General features: G+C 47.1%; 1 long non-coding RNA gene across 1 annotated transcript in view; it reads left to right on the top strand.

Moving 5' to 3' along the window:
- LOC123390787 overlaps positions 1–8,698 on the top strand; it is a 57,597-nt gene extending 48,899 nt beyond the window's left edge. Inside the window, exon 2 of the long non-coding RNA XR_006605367.1 lies at positions 1,714–8,698. This is a non-coding gene — a long non-coding RNA (uncharacterized LOC123390787). The remainder of the gene's footprint in view (positions 1–1,713) is intronic.
- The last annotated feature ends 4,696 nt before the right edge of the window (positions 8,699–13,394 follow it).

Here is a 13,394-nt window from a genome sequence, read left to right on the forward strand (position 1 = left end):
CACTCACCTGATTCCAGTAAAGAAGACTTTACACTGAAAGACTCATGCAGGAGCATCATCTAGTACAGGAGTCCCCAGATGCTTGGTACTTAATGAATGAGCTCAATGCATAAAAATCACCCAGCTTAATGCACGAGAATGGAACTCACTGGACACAGATTTCTGAGATTGTCTCCTGGATACCGATTCCCTAAGTCTGGGGTTGAGCCCAGGAATCTGCATTCCTATAAAGTTCTTCAAGTGATTCTGATGTACAGTGAAGTTTGGGTACCAATAGTCCTATAAGTTTTGAGGATTGGAATTGGAATTATTTTTGTCTTCATTCCTTCAAATGAAAAGATTTAGAGCAGCTTCTAAGATATATATGAATCTGTTTTGAAAAGCTAACAGAAAACATCTGCACAGACAGATCACCTAAGTGGGCGAGGTCTGGCTTGATTCACTTCAATACTGGGGGATGCAGAGGGGATGCTGTGATTGGCATCCTCACCAATATTATATTGCAGCTGTGGTTGTGAGCTAAGTGCAACCTGTCCTCATCTGTCTCTGGAGACCATGGGCATTGCTCCAAAGCCCACCTCAGTGAAATCAATTATGGGGTAATTATGGAACTGCAAAGTGGTGCTACTGTCTTATGGGCTTTACTGTTTTTGGGGTCCCCTTCTGTAAAACTTCAGGTTGCCCAATGCATGTATTGACTGGAAGCCCCCTTTGTTTCCTAGATTACCCTCTGTCTGGGCAATGAAACCTCCTCTTGGCAAGCTGATGTCCCTTCCTGAGCCGTGGTCTCTTACACTCTAGGCTTCTGCCCAAGCTGTTTCCTCTGCCCAGAAAACTCAAGTGCATCTCTAAGACTCCATTTAATTATCACAGCCTCCAGGCAGTCTTTCTCCTCTGCCTCCTCCATTTCCTTCGTTCCTTCATCCTTTATTAATTGAGCCAATACCATGTGCCAGCATTGCACTGGAGCTCTCCAACTTTCCTCCATCCTAGCATCTGCCACACTGCAGACCTTCCAGTCTCATCACCCACCAGGCCATCCTCCCTTCTCTGCTCTCTCCACATTGGGCTCTTGTGCTTCCTCTCCCTCTCCACAGGACCTTTGCACGGGCTATATACTTCTCCTCCCCCCACACTCCTGCTCTTCCCATCTTGACTGTTTCCTACTGTTCCCCTGCAGTTGTCTCTCTCTGTCTTCCTTCTTCACTTCTGCCCTTTTGTGATTCCTAGATTACCCTCTGTCTCCTCAACCACACTATAGCCTCATAAGGGCAAGCCATGTAACCTCAGTGCCTAGGACTAAGCCTGACATATAGCAGGTGCCCATTGTTGAGCAGGTGAATGAAGACAGACTCGAGAACCTCAATCTCTCTCCTTTAGATCAGTTCTTAACCTTCTTTTGGTCATTGGCCTCTTTGAGAGTCTCGAAAGCTAGAAACCTCTGCACAAATGCACATGAATGCCTCTTCTATATTATTTCAAAATTGAAAACCACCCCCAATAAAGAGGCCATTGTCTGTTAATTCCAAGTGAAGATTCTTTTCTTGAGAGAGCAGCTGGTGAATTACATATAGATCTCATGATTTAAGCCCACCACTTTTAGAGATGGAAATGGGCCTCCCAGCATCTTAAAGGCTTGTGCATTCAATGTAGGTGCCGCGCTGGCTGGTATGTCCCCTTTAAAAGCTCATCTCTCTGTGTTTGTTGTTACAGGAAAGAAGACAGCACAGAGGCAGACCATCAAGCTGGGAAATATTTATATCCTCCCCGACTGACCAGCAGAGCAGTGGCTGCCCCAGGATTTGCCATCTCTTCCAGGGAGCTGAGTTACAAGCCAAAGGACTCTCTTCCTATTCCAAGTCATTCATGGGAGTATCTCTCTTTTGTTAATACCAACCAGGGGGTCAAAGGATGGCTCTCAACTTTCAGAAGACTGTATGTATTGGCACGGGGTGCTGGAAGGATCCTGGGGTCTGGTGTCCAAAGGTCTTGGCTGGATTTGCCACTCCTAAGCTGTGTCCACCCAGATTTCTACAAACTTTCATTTCTTTACTGGTTTGAGGGTCTTAGCACCTACTTGACCTTTTTTTTTTTCCTGATGACCAAATGACCTAGTTGCTATGAACGTGTTCTGAACACTGTAGGATGCTTCCCATATGTCAGGGATCATTGTTGTCTGTACCAATGAGTCTATTTTCTCCCATTCATGTCACTGATGTTTGCTCAGGAGCATGCTATGCCATAGCCACGCATTACATGTACAGCTCTGTGTGGCTGCCACCTAAGATAGGTGATGTGGTACCATGGCAGTGTGCTAGTTTAAAAGAAAACCTTAGTAGTCATCGTGATATTACAGAGCTCCTACAGAAGCCTGGGCTTAAGTGGAGGTTCTAACCTCTATGAAAAATTGTATGCTTGTGAGCACTTCCCTAGGAAGAGGGGCCTTGAATTTCATTAGGTTCTCAAGTGAGATGACACTGGAACCCCCTAAGGCCAAGCACCCCTAGTATAGGGGTATAGGACTGCATTAGGGAACCCAGAGATCCAGCTCTGCCTCTAACCACCCGCTGACTCTGAGGTCTCCGTTCCTGGTCTGTAAAATGGGTACAAGCACATGCCTTCCATAACCTTCACAACCTGACAGCAACTGAGTTTGTCATCCTCCACTCCCACGTGTATCCCCCATCAGAGAGGAGGCAGTTCCTGCAGCAGTGAGCATTTGCTGGGGCCCTACTTGGTGGCAAGCACTGGCTGGCTGGAAGGTCCCATACCCCGTCTTCTTGCTTCCTGAGTAAGCAGAACATTCTTCTAGCCTAACCATTTATCACTGCAGGCAACTCTATCCATGGATTGTCCTCCCAAATAACCACAGTACCCCTAAACGCTCAAAGCCCTGCAGCCCTGCTCAGCTCATTTGCCAGGCAATTAATTAGAGAGCATCGTGGCCTTGCCTCTGTGTGCAGCCTGAGGGATTTGCTTTCCCTGCAAACATGCCCCTGGAAATCGCAGGACAGTGAGGCTCTCTTTCTCAGGCAGACAGGCAGGTAACAGGGACACTGCAATCTAGGTATCCCCCAGGAAGGCAGAGTGAAAAGCAGGTAACAATACCTGTGTTGTATTTGATACTGGAAATAGCAGATGACATTTACAAGCAAGATTTCTCATAAAAATCAGAATTTCTGGCTTCTCTTGGAAGAACAGTGGATCTGGCTACTCAAGGCTTCTATCTTCATGGTCACACTCAGAGATGAATGAGGCCGGCACACTCCATCCCCAGCTGACAGGCACACCCAGCCTGGTGGGCTTCCGGCACCCACTCTCTCCACTGTCTACTCCGCTGACCCTCTAACCTGTCTGGTCTGCCCAGCACTCTCAGGGAATGGCTGAACATAGAGGCCCAGAGAGGCACTGCAACCTGGGCCTGTGGTCTTCCAGGTGGGGATGGTGAGTGACCTGCTGTCATCTGGGAAAGTCCTGCTCCAGTTGGAGTTCCAGCTCTGTTGCTAGCCTGCCCCAGTGACCTTCACCTTTCTGGACCTGTTTCCTCCTTTGGAAGAAAATGGGAGATATGGTACCTTCTCCAGCAGCTGTGCAGAATTGTCAAGCTAGAAGAAGAAGGTGTGTGATGACTGGAACATGGAGGGGTGTGATTAATAGCACAGGCAGAGTCTGGCAACCTAGAGTTTGGGAGTCCATTTCTACATCTGCAAAATTGGAAAGGGGACCATGCCTCCTGATGGGATTATTCTGAGGACCCACTCAGACAGGGGAGGTAGAGCATCCAGCAGAGGCTTGCCTCTTAGGAGGTGCATGATACCTGTTACTTTGTAACAAGAGAAGGCTACCTTGGAGCGCTCCAGATCTCCCTTGGCAGCAGAGCACAATCCAGGAAGAGACAGGACGTGCTGGTGTTATGGGGACAGTCTGGCTGCAGTCTGCCAACCTGACTTCAAAGCTCACTACCTTTTATCTGCTGGGACTCTCCACTATCCTTGCCAGCACAAGCGGAAAGACAAGTGTCAGGCACATTCTAGACATTCAACAAAATTCAATTTCTCTCCTCCCCTTCCCAAGCAGAAGTCTGCCTTTGAGGTTAAAATGATGGCATGTTTTCCAAATTAATGTTAGAAGAAGAAGGAGGAGGAGGAAGAGGAGGAGGACAAGAGGAGGAGGAAAAAATTGTAGTTTCTAGCCTCCCACTGGAGTGCTTCAGTGCTCACTTATTGGGGTTGAGGATTGTCATTCACCAGGTTTCATCTATTCATCCAACCAGCAAGCATTTATTGAGCACCACTAAATGCCAAACACCACTATGAGCCAGCCTGGAGTTAAAGGATAGAACAAAACAGACCAAATACTCATTCTGTGGGGTCGGTTCATATCAATCCATGGGTCAGTGCTTTGATAAATGCTCAGTAAGTGCCAGTTTTGAGCTGGCTTTATGTGGGCTTCACCCTCAAGGCTGGGGCCAGCTGGCTGGGGCCATATCTGGGCCCTGCCTGCTCCTCCAGCAGCCCCAGAGGCCATGCTCATCCTGGGCCCTTGATCACCCACCGCTGGTCATTCTGCCCACTTGCCTTCCTTCATTGCATCCGTCCTTTCCGGATTCCCCGAGGGAACTCTCTGACCCACTCCGGGAACATTGAGGCACCCCCGGGGGAGCAGTCCATCCCACTGCCCACAGGAGATCCATACAGGCCAGGGGTAGACCCTGGCAGAGCCCGGCCTCTTTACCTTTACTCTTTGAGTGAAATGGAAATGTGACCAGAAAAAGAACTTTGCAAACTCTTAAGCTCTCCATAAATATAAGGATTTGACTTTCATATGCTCAAGAGATGAGAGAGACCACCTGGTATAGGAGAAAGAGATGAGGGCTTCAACCAGAATCACTGGACTGGAGTCCAGCTTCTGCAACTTCTTAGCTCCAAGACCACGAGAAAGTCAATTCTGCTCCCCAGTTCACTTACCTGTCCAGTGGGATAATAAAATTCCTGCCTCAGCACCTGCTGTGAGCATTAACAGGTAAAGGAAATGGGAAAGCACCTTGCAGATTTCAGTGTTGTGCATATGCTTGACTGATACTCTTAATTCAGTGCGTATCTATTATGCACCTACTGTGTGCCGTTATGAACAAGGTGGCCTGTCTTATGACAACTTGGAAAAAGGTCCCCAGGCTAAGAAAGAAAAGAATTGCTTGTCAGATGGTTGTACTGTGCATTCATAGATTATGATTAGCAACAGCCAGGGGGTTGGCATGGCAACGTTTCCCCACAAACTGCTAGGCAGTGTTCTTAAAATAGGTTCACCAGAGGTGTGGCCACAGTGGAGACACGCAGCGGCAGTGTGGTCTGATGGCTCTGCAGTCCAATGTAGGCTGCACAGCTACCTGTATGCTCAGAGTGTCCATGACACTCCCCTTCCCAAGCAGACCAGCGGCATAGTAATTAGATCACGAAGCAACCATTGTGGGAACTGAAGACTTACTTTGGTGTAAATGCTGTTGGCTTTCCCCCATCTCACAAGTTAGTGAGGAAACTGCAGCCCAGAGGGGTTAAGTGTCATACCCATGGTCACGGTCACTTGATTGCTGATGTGACTGACTCTGGTTCTGACATCTTTATGGAGGATTCTCCAACCACGCTATGATGTACACTTTTCGGATTTGGAATTCTAGATGTGGGTCTGATGCAATTCTTTTCCGAATGGGTTACAATCCATATGGCATCACTTAGCAACATGTATTTGGTCAAGGAATTCTTTCCTTTTGTGTAGAATCCATGCCCATGTTTCTCTCTGGGGAACCGTTGAATCCTAAGATGTCAGGAAAGCTCCCCTACTTCTTGGTCAGACTGAGATGATTGTGGTTTAAGTCCCTCCCTCCACAGTCTTCCCTAACCTAGTTTCCCAGTGTGAAAATCAAGTAGCAGAGCCGATCAAAAGTTGATGAGCTGGTTTGCAAGGAGATTATCGCGTGAGTTAGTAACCCCTCATTGCAGAGGATGAGGAAGGCAAATCCTTTAAAAGATGATTTCCTTTTCTCTATTTGTTTTACTCAGCAATTTACTGGGTAAATTTTATAAACTCGAGAAGGGCTTTTTTTCTTTCTTTCTTTTTTAACCTTCAGGCTGGTGAGCTGCTTTTGAGAGATTCACAACTCTTGTTTAATTCCAGGGTGAAATTCCAGGACTGGAATGTGAAACTTTTTGAATGCTGTCAACTTCTGAGAATAGGGTGCTAGACATTTGTGACATATTTTAGGTATTCAACCTTTCTTTCTCTATGTGGACAGTGCCTTGCAGTAGAATGGGCTCTGGGCTGGGAGAAGGGGGGGTGGGAAAGGGTTGGCTGTAGCATGGGATCTGCCACTGCCCCCACGCCAGGCTGCTTGTAGGCTATAACGATTGCACTAGGTAGTGAGAATTTTTTATCACTGCATGTTGGACTTACCTGCAGAGCTCTTTAAAACTAAATGCACAAGCCCCTCTCTGGGTCATGAAATCAGCCTGTCTTGGGTGGGGTCCAGGCAGGGATCTTTAAAAAGGCCCCTAGTGATTCTAATGGGTTGCCGGGGGAAAAGTATCAGACCATCCCTTTCAGTTCTCCCATTGCCCCCATATTAATTAAATTCGGAGATGCTCCTGGAGATGTCTTCTGTGTTAGATTTATATTTACTTTTGCTCCTCACTAGGAAAGAAATGTGTACTCAGAGTTGATAGGAAGAAACTTCTCATCTCTGAGGTATTTTTGACCATGAGTTGGCTTTGTAACTTCACCTTCAGAGGCCCTTTTAAGCAGTTAATGATTCTTTGAAAATGAGATGCGTGGCACTGTAGTACTCAGCTGCACTGAGGCAGTATCTAAAGTTGAGCTCAGAGTGGCTGATGGCAGCACGCTTACAGGGAAGCTCAGGTAACACACTTAGGTCATGCCCTAGGCACTGAAAATGAACCTCGTGTGTATAGTTGCTTGCATCCTAAAATCTTCCAGAAGTAGAGATTCCTAATTCTCTACTATATATAGATTTATCAGTTGTGTAAGCAAATAGAAGCTTATTTCTATTCAGCATTTGTGCCCATGGCCAACTGTGTTCCTACATGGCTTTGAAATAAATTCTTTGGGAATTCTTGATGCCTTAAGGAGGTGGAAAAGAAAGACTCCTGGGATTCGGTCCTGTATTTAGTCCTCTTCCCTGTTTTAGAATAATTTCTAGAAAAAGATAGTACGTGTTTTGGACCAGAACCTGTTTTTGAAGAAGTCGGTAGGGTTAGGATTGAAGGATTGCATTTTCTTTATCCCATTTGATCTTCCCGAAATCCTGCTTTGGTTTCAACTAGTATAGCTCCCATCCAAATCTGATTTCGGCATCCACAGCACAAATGTGTTACACAGAGTCACGGAAAGACTAACAGGAGAGTTGATTCGATCAAAGTAGGGTTTGCTCCAACACCGTATATATTTTTTTGTCTTTGAAGAGTATCACCAGGCTATGTCCAAAGGTGGATTGAGGATGCCTTTATATGATGGTAGAACAAAGGAAGAGAACAACAAATGAATGGGATTATTAAAAATGCCTGACAACGTGATATCAACTCTGTATCAATGTTTTCTTGTTTAAGGTAAACTAATATAACACAGTGTTTGTGAATATGACCTCAAAAGTGATGGGGAGGTCAAATATGTATGCAGTGATGTTAGAACTCTTAACTTGGACTTTTCACTGGGGAGAAGACAGATTTGTCTCTAATAGAGATCAAAGAATGAGTTATGGGCCAGGCGCACTGGGCTTGGACGGTCACACTGCCGCCCACTGGTTGTGCAAGCTTGGACGGTGTACTTACCTCTCTAAATCCCTATGTCTCCCATGGAAATGACACAGATGGAATAGCACGTGTCTTCCAAAGCATTTGCATGTGTTAGTGCTCTGTCGATGCTAGGCATCTTTCCTCACCTCTTTGAAAATTCCTAGATGGATTTCAGGGTGATGGCTGGGCTTGCGCCATCAGTCTGAGTTGGGTGACTCGTTGGTCTCCCAAAGTTCACGTTTGCACAACCAACTTTTGATGTTGAAGTAGAGAAAGGATCTGGATGTCATTGGCAAAGATGATGAATAAGGTTTGTGAAATCATGTCAGCAGAATGCCCCTGGTCCCCTCAGTCTTTCAGGTTGACTCCTGGGAGGGTATCATGGGAAAGCCATGAAGCACAGATGATACTTTGGAAATTACGTATTTTCCCAGTGGGTCCCAGATGTATAATACTTGTACATTTTGCTATTGCTTGAACATTAAAGGAATTTTATATTATACATGGCCATTAATAAACACAAGGGCCAGAATTTTGACAGAGTTCTGCCCCTCCCCTCAGTTAGAAGCATGGGTTCGCATAGGAGTGATCTGGCAAGGAGTGGAGCCCCCTTCCTTTTGGATGCTTTTCAGCAGGACCTTCCCTTGGGTCCTTGGTCAGTGGCTCTCCCCCAGCTCCTGCTTTCAGTGAATGAGCAGAGTTCTCAGTTCCTGGAGATGCTTGTCGGGTCCTGATCAGTTGTGAATCAGGCTTAAAACTCCCTTCTGGGTTTTCAAGATTTGTAACAATTGCTCAATCTTGTGTAAACTAGGCTGACATTTTCTCTTGTTACCAAGATGTATTTTTCTATGTTCATTCGTGTAATTTTGTACATTAAAATGTATGCTTTTTCACAATTAAAGTTTTTTTTCCTTTTCAATGTCTAATTTACTGATGGTCCATTACAGAGAGTTGTAGACTTTGACACCATATGAAAAGGCAATGAATCCAAGAGTCTTGGTTTTTGGTGGGGAATAGTGACCTTCTCAGAAGTCAGGTCTATTTTGCACAAATAATGAAATAACTTCCTTTATATCAATATATTAGTTTACTGTCATTGCTGTAACAAGTTACCACTAAGTTTGGGGGCTCAAAACAACACACATTTATCATCTTACAGCTCTGGAAATTAGAAATCTGCATTGGGTCTCATGGGGCTAAAATCAAGGTCTCAGCAGGATGGTGTTCTTTTGGGAAACTCTGGGGAGAATTTGTTTCCCTGGCCTTTCCAGATCTTAGATGCTGCCTGTGTTCTTTGGCGTATGCTCTCTTCCTCCATCTTGAAAGCCAACAGTGCAGCATCTTCAAATATCTCTCTGACTATGATGCCTGCTTCTGTTGTCACATCTTCTCTGATTCTGATCCTCCTTCCTCCCTCTTTTATTTATAAGGATGCTTGTGATTACTTTAGGCCAAACTCAATAATCTGGATAATCTTCCCTTCTCAAGATCCCCAAATTTGCCATGTCTGCAAATTTCCTTTTGCCATGTAAGGTGACATATACACAGGTCTTAGGGACTAGGAGATGGGCATCTTTGGCAGGGGCTATTATTCTGCCTACCACATTCCCCTGTGCACTGCCTTGGAAGCTGCAGAGAAAAGCAGACATTTCAGAATCAAATGAAGCTGAACTGTTCCTCTGCCACTTGCTGGCCACATAACTACAGGCAGCGTAGTTAACTTCTCAGTCTTATTTCTTAGACACAAAACAACTGCAATAATCCATTACCCACCTTGCAGATTCACACATAACAAGAAACTACACTTCCCTTCCCCTCATCTTTTGGAAAGCATTCTTTTTACAACTGATACTTTAAAAACATCTTTTTATTTGTTTGTTTGTCCAACAAGGGCCCTGCCAGAGAGCATGCATTAGAACTGAGTGGCCTCTTCTGTTCTCTCCCTGCTGCCATGTGACCTGGACCTCTCTCTTCTCTGCCATCACCCTGGAAGGCTTCGTGGCCTGACAGGACGGGCTCCTGGCTTGTCCTTCACCAGATATCATGGTTCAATTCACTTGTGAGCACTCCTTCTCTGGAGGGCTGAGAGAAGTCAGAGGAGAGGATGGGGGAAGGTCATAGCCATCCTCTGGCCCACATGTAGTTGGCTCAGATTTCCTGGACTTTCATCTGCTGGCCTTGGTCAAATCCTTCTCCCTTGGTCTCCCAGCAGGCTGGCAGGTACATTTCCTAACTTAAGCACCAGCTTTGTTTCCGGCTTCCTTTTCTTTGCTACACCTGGGTTACTGTCCTTGAAAGAGGGGACATTGTAGGAAGCACTCAGATAAGCCTGTGCTGAACCCCAGGGTGATCATCTCCTGGCCGATAACTGGGGCTGTGAGTTTGAAGTACGTACCCCACAACACTGTACCCCTCACCACAATATGGAGATGCTGCCTGCCATATGGAGCTGCTGAGAGAGCCGTTGGCATATCAAGTGACAGGTAAAGCAGATTTGTAGTGTGTAGAGACGAATGGTCTGTGCGAAGTCCTTTACATACATTTGCTAGGCACTCCATAAAAGTCAGACCCTCCTCTCTTGTCTTCAGGGCAGAGGAGTCCAGAGGAGTCTTGAGGAGTAACATAAAGTCTCTGACATACAGTGAGTATCCAAATGTATATTAGATGAGGGCTGAATGATTAATTGCTCTAGGCTGCAGAAAGGGCAGGATTCTAATCCCAAAATCCAGACTCTTCTATCCCAGACCTCTCCTCTTCCAAAGGGATTCCTTCAGCCATACTTCTTGAGAAGGGTAAAGAGTACCCATTAAGACGCAGACTCTGAGACCAGACCTCTGTGTTTAAATCCTAAGCAGTATCACATACCAGCTGTGACCCTAGGCAAGTCACTTAACTCTCTGAACCTTCGTTTTCTCATCTGTAAAATGAGGCTAAAATGGTACTGATGTCAAAGGTCGTTATGATGCTTAAAAGAGTTAATATATGTACAGTGCCCACAATGGTCCTTGAGGTGTAGTCAAATCTCCATAAATGGGAGCTATACTTTTCCTTTCTTGTTTCTGCACAAAGGCAACTCCTTTCCTCCTTCTTCCTTGCACTACTCCCTTCTGGTCTTGACAACTGCCTAGCCCTTTCTCACAGCAGAAAGGGTTTTCTTGGGAAGCAGTGAGATCCCTATCACCAATGGTATTTAAGCAAAGCAAGGCAGACGAGCTCCTAAAAATGTGGAGAGCAGATTCAGGCATGGAGGATTGACTTCGAAAGATTCTTGGATTCCCTGCTATTTCTATGGATTTAGTTGCTGCGAATATTTGTGAGGCTTTAGAAGTTTAGGTGAGCTTCAATATGAAATTTCCTGGCTTGGGATATCCTGGGAATAGTATTTCCCCAGACAGAAAGAAGTTTTCACTGAAAACACTTGGAATGAAGCCTAGAGTCCTCCAGACCTCAAGTGGATTATTTGTGACAGAAATCTATGCAGGGTGCTCAGGGACAAAGGAGGAGGCCAGGATGGGGGATGGGATGGATTGAAGAGGAAAGTGGGGAAGGGTTCTTATGTTCTTTATGGCCAGTACTCTCACCCCTACTATAATATATGCTTTTTGCAGGAAGGAGCTTTATAAAGATTCATTGCAGTGTTCCCAGCACAAGAAAGGGACCTGCTAAATGCCCATGGAGCTCCAAGCCTGGCTAAGCAACAATAATGTATGAGGCACTAGGCACCTTCACTGTTCCTCTCTTGTTTCCTCATCTGCTCAGTGGGCAGTTTCTTCCAGCGTTGAAGGATAGTAAATACAGCAAGGAGTCAGCTACCATGAAGCCAGTATCCCTGGTGTCATCAGCACATAGGTTCCAGCAGTCACAAGAAGGAGAATGTGAATCTGGCTCTCCGTCTGGGCCCCCAGAACTGGTGAGATCCGGTGCTGAAGAGACAGCTCCCAGAAGAGGGAAGGCTGAGGGTGCCAGGCCAGGCACTCAGACTCCCTTCTGTGGTCCCCATCCTGTCCCAGATGCTGCCTATCTGGGCTCGCAGGCAGAGAGGGTCAGCAGCTGGTGATTCCATCCGTCCAGAAAGACCAGTTGAGATCGCCATATCCTGGGAGACTCTCAGGTCACTCTGCCTGATAATAATCATGGAGAAATGAGGGGTGGTATCTAGGGGAGGCAAACGGAGCCTGGCCTTGAAGAAGGATTAAGGGGATCCCTAGAAGAATGGCCCCCAGACCCACATGTCTTCCACCTGGCCCAAGCCAGAGGATGCCTGGAACCCTCAGCTGCAAGCTCCTGGCACGTTTAGTGTAGGATGTACCAGGGGTCGTGGGAGGTGACTCTAGAATGGGGAATATTTGTCTGGATGACTGACAGGTGTGTGTGTGGTGTTATGTGTTCATCTTTCTCTCTGTGTGTCTTTCTCTGGAGTGTTCCTGTTTAATTTTTAATTTTCAGACTTTCCTTATTTCTGGTGTGGATCTCTGTGTGGGTGTCCTGACTGGGTTTACCAGTGCACCTGTGTCGAGTCACCTTGTGAGTTTGCCTTTGGTATGAGTGTGTGACAATCTCCTTGTTGTGTGGGTGTTGTAGGAGTGAGCATTGTGTATGTGTGTGAGCCATTTGTTGGCATACAGGAGTGTATTTCTCTTGTCTGCCCCAGTGCATGTGGTTGTGGCATGCCCCTCTTGTTTTGCCCTATCATCTTTCCTAGCACTTAGCAGGGCCTAGAGCATTATGCCAGTGTTTGTTTCCTCCCTCCTTAGAATGTCATTTCCCTGAGGCCGAGACCAGATGTGTTTTGTTCACAGCGCCATCCTCAGCTCCCACAACGTGTTCGGCACCAGCAGGCACTCAATATAACACTGCAGAGTGAATGAACACTGTGTCCAATGTGTGAATGCTTCTCCGGCTGCGCGACCCATTTCTGTGTAATGCTGGGTTGGTGGGGTTGGGTGACTGTGAGAATTTCTGGGGTGGGTGTGTGTAATTTGCTCGTAATATGTACCAGTTTGTACGTGTGTGCAAAAGTGTCTAAGATGTGACTGAATGAGCCTGTGTGTGACTGGGAAGCCTGAGTGTAATCAACTCCCGTGTGTGTATGTGTGTGCTTGTGTGTGTGTGAGCGTGCCAGCATGTTTGTGCATGTCTCACGTGTTTTATGGTGTAATTGTCTGGTGTGCTGGTAAGAACCTGTGTGTGCCTGGGGAGTGTGTGCGTGTGCTCCCGCGTGTGTAGAGTGTGTGTGTGTGTGTGTGTGTGTGTACTCCAGGCTCTCACCTCTTCGCTCTCCTCGCGTCCTGCGCTCGGTCTGGGGGCGGGGAGTGGGGGTGTGGTGAGGGCACTGCGGCTCGGCTGCCCGCCCTCGGCGCTGCGGCTCCGGCACGTCACCGTCCCTCCCCGTCTCCGCCGTGTCCCCGCCCCCCGGTCCTTTGTAGCCGGCCGCAGTGCTCTCTACAGCCTCCCAGAGTCTCCGCCCCGGCCCCGCCCCTTCCCCGCCCCGCCGCGCGCCCCGCCCCGCCCCTCCTCTCCCCGGGCCGCAGTCGCGCCTGGGCCGCCGCGGGCCCGCACCAAGCGCGGAGCGCGGCGCACGGCGGTGGCCAG

The sequence above is a fragment of the Mustela putorius genome, unplaced genomic scaffold (genome assembly GCF_011764305.1).
Source record: "Mustela putorius furo isolate JIRA1106 unplaced genomic scaffold, ASM1176430v1.1 tig00000083_pilon_pilon_pilon, whole genome shotgun sequence".
NCBI lineage: Eukaryota > Metazoa > Chordata > Mammalia > Carnivora > Mustelidae > Mustela > Mustela putorius.